The following is a 3,734-nucleotide window of genomic DNA, read 5'->3' as shown; positions in this document are numbered from 1 at the left end:
GGTTGTGGTGGTAGTGGCGCTGGAGAAACTCCCTGTCTCTCCCAGCGATCCATTTTCATGGCAATGTGATCCATGACGGAGCTGATAACGTCAATCTCCCTAGCTTGTTCCTGAACGCGTTCCTCCAGCTCCATGGGCATAGTGTCCTCTCCTGCTGACTTCATATATTTGGTCAGAGATTCTGTCATGCGTAGATGTAATAGGTGGCAGGGAAGTCAGGCGCAGGAGAGTCAAATGGAGTGTAAAATGGAGTCTTTTAATAAAGTCCACGGAGTATGCTCCATAACACTAAATGTACATAAACATGGGTACAAGGACCCGACGCACACCTATACAACAATCACACTACACTGACAATAAAACAATCTCTGACAAAGACATGAGGGGAAACAGAGGGTTAAATACACAACAGGTAATGAATGGGATTGAAAACAGGTGTATGGGAAGACAAGACAAAACCAATGGAAAATGAAAAAAGGATCAATGATGGCTAGAAGACCGGTGACGTCGAACGCCGAGCACCGCCCGAACAAGGAGAGGCAACGACTTCGGCAGCAGTCGTGACATGCTGCCTTGGCAGGAACTAATGGGGATCCATAATAAACCCCAGGAAGAGTAGCTGCTGTCTTGAAAGGAACTAATGGGGATCCATAATAAACCCCAGGAAGAGTAGCTGCTGTCTTGACAGGAACTAATGGGGATCCATAATAAACCCCAGGAAGAGTAGCTGCTGCTTTGGCAGGAACTAATGGGGATCCATAATAAACCCCAGGAAGAGTAGCTGCTGTCTTGAAAGGAACTAATGGGGATCCATAATAAACCCCGGGAAGAGTAGCTGCTGCCTTGGCAGGAACAAATGGGGATCCATAATAAACCCTGGGAAGAGTAGCTGCTGCCTTGGCAGGAACTAATGGGGATCCATAATAAACCCCAGGAAGAGTAGCTGCTGCCTTGGCAGGAACTAATGGGGATCCATAATAAACCCCAGGAAGAGTAGCTGCTGCCTTGGCAGGAACTAATGGGGATCCATAATAAACCCCAGGAAGAGTAGCTGCTGCCTTGGCAGGAACTAATGGGGATCCATAATAAACCCCAGGAAGAGTAGCTGCTGCCTTGGCAGGAACTAATGGGGATCCATAATAAACCCCAGGAAGAGTAGCTGCTGCCTTGGCAGGAACTAATGGGGATACATAACAAACCCCAGGAAGAGTAGCTGCTGTCTTGACAGGAACTAATGGGGATCCATAATAAACCATGGGAAGAGTAGCTGCTGCCTTGGCAGGAACTAATGGGGATCCATAATAAACCCCAGGAAGAGTAGCTGCTGCCTTGGCAGGAACTAATGGGGATCCATAATAAACCCCAGGAAGAATAGCTGCTGCCTTGGCAGGAACTAATGGGGATACATAACAAACCCCAGAAAGAGTAGCTGCTGCCTTGGCAGGAACTAACGGGGATCCATAATAAATACAATTACAAAAAATACGAAGGGAAGAAAGTGCCAATTGGTAGGGAGACCTTGAGTGTCTATACGAGCGCAGGAAAATGAATGACCAGGGCCTCATTCCTGCTGTCTGTCGTCTGAGCAATGAACGTTTCTGAGACAGTAAACATTTACTGACCGAGTCAAAGGTCATTTGAACTGACCTGTAGACCATGACTGTCCTGACATTCACATGCCCCTGTCGTCCTGTGACACGAAAATATACCAACCATAACAAACCCTGCTCCTGCTAGCGTTCTGTACTCTCTGGACAGCCCAAAGCACTCTGGGTTGGAGAGAGACCCTCCCGCTAACACAGTCCCCTGGTCCGAGTTCCCCTGCTCCTGGTCATGCCTCTGGAATTCATCTGGCCGGTTTCCCGGACACATTAAGTCTAGTCCTGGAGAGTAGTTTAGACTGAGTCAGTACAGAACCCTGAAAGCAAAGTAGGTTCTATGTAATGAATGTTCTACTGCAACCACAATAGAACCGGAATCACAAAGAGAGAGACATAAGAGCACAACAAATACATGTTTGGTTGGCTTTGTGAAACAAAATATTATCTTCATGATAATAAAGCCATCCGATCTGGGGCGGCTCCGAGTTCAGTCAGTCAGTGGTGGGAAGCTCCAGTCCCAGGGGACTTCAGTCAGTGGTGGGAAGCTCCAGTCCCAGGGGAGTTCAGTCAGTCAGTGGTGGGAAGCTCCAGTCCCAGGGGAGTTCAGTCAGTCAGTGGTGGGAAGCTCCAGTCCCAGGGGAGTTCAGTCAGTCAGTGGTGGGAAGCTCCAGTCCCAGGGGAGTTCAGTCAGTCAGTGGTGGGAAGCTCCAGTCCCAGAGGAGTTCAGTCAGTCAGTGGTGGGAAGCTCCAGTCCCAGGGGTGTTCAGTCAGTCAGTGGTGGGAAGCTCCAGTCCCAGGGGAGTTCAGTCAGTCAGTGGTTGGAAGCTCCAGTCCCAGGGGTGTTCAGTCAGTCAGTGGTGGGAAGCTCCAGTCCCAGGGGAGTTCAGTCAGTGGTGGGAAGCTCCAATCCCAGGGGAGTTCAGTCAGTCAGTGGCAGGAAGCTCCAGTCCCAGGGGAGTTCAGTCAGTCAGTGGTGGGAAGCACCAGTCCCAGAGGGGTTCAGTCAGTCAGTGGTGGGAAGCTCCAGTCCCAGGGGTGTTCAGTCAGTCAGTGGCAGGAAGCTCCAGTCCCAGGGGACTTCAGTCAGTCAGTGGTTGGAAGCTCCAGTCCCAGGGGAGTTCAGTCAGTCAGTGGTGGGAGCTCCAGTCCCAGAGGAGTTCAGTCAGTAGTGGGAAGCTCCAGTCCCAGGGGAGTTCAGTCAGTCAGTGGTGGGAAACTCCAGTCCCAGGGAGTTCAGTCGGTTAGTGGTGGGACGCTCCAGTCCCAGGGGTGTTCAGTCAGTTAGTGGTGGGAAGCTCCAGTCCCAGGGGAGTTCAGTCAGTGGTGGGAAGCTCCAATCCCAGGGGAGTTCAGTCAGTGGTGGGAAGCTCCAATCCCAGGGGAGTTCAGTCAGTCAGTGGTGGGAAGCTCCAGTCCCAGGGGAGTTCAGGCAGTCAGTGGTGGGAAGCTCCAGTCCCAGGGGAGTTCAGGCAGTCAGTGGTGGGAAGCACCAGTCCCAGAGGGGTTCAGTCAGTCAGTGGTGGGAAGCTCCAGTCCCAGGGGTGTTCAGTCAGTCAGTGGCAGGAAGCTCCAGTCCCAGGGGACTTCAGTCAGTCAGTGGTTGGAAGCTCCAGTCCCAGGGGAGTTCAGTCAGTCAGTGGTGGGAGCTCCAGTCCCAGAGGAGTTCAGTCAGTAGTGGGAAGCTCCAGTCCCAGGGGAGTTCAGTCAGTCAGTGGTGGGAAACTCCAGTCCCAGGGAGTTCAGTCGGTTAGTGGTGGGAAGCTCCAGTCCCAGAGGAGTTCAGTCAGTAGTGGGAAGCTCCAGTCCCAGGGGAGTTCAGTCAGTCAGTGGTGGGAAGCTCCAGTCCCAGAGGGGTTCAGTCAGTCAGTGGTGGGAAGCTCCAGTCCCAGGGGAGTTCAGTCGGTTAGTGGTGGGAAGCTCCAGTCCAGGGTTAAAGGTACAGTAGCCTGCGTCAGCTGAGTACGTAGCGTATAGCGTAATGAACCAGGGAATGGATTGCCCTCTTCCTCTCTCCCCACTTCTCTTCTCTCTCTAAACTCAAAGTCCAGCACAGCCTACTGTACTGTAACTGTAGCTTCCTGCCCACAGACCCAGCCTCCAGCCTGTCGCCTGACAAACACCTCATTCTCGACA

This window comes from Oncorhynchus mykiss, chromosome 16, assembly GCF_013265735.2.
Source record: "Oncorhynchus mykiss isolate Arlee chromosome 16, USDA_OmykA_1.1, whole genome shotgun sequence".
Classification (NCBI taxonomy): domain Eukaryota; kingdom Metazoa; phylum Chordata; class Actinopteri; order Salmoniformes; family Salmonidae; genus Oncorhynchus; species Oncorhynchus mykiss.
This window is presented reverse-complemented; position numbering follows the sequence as displayed.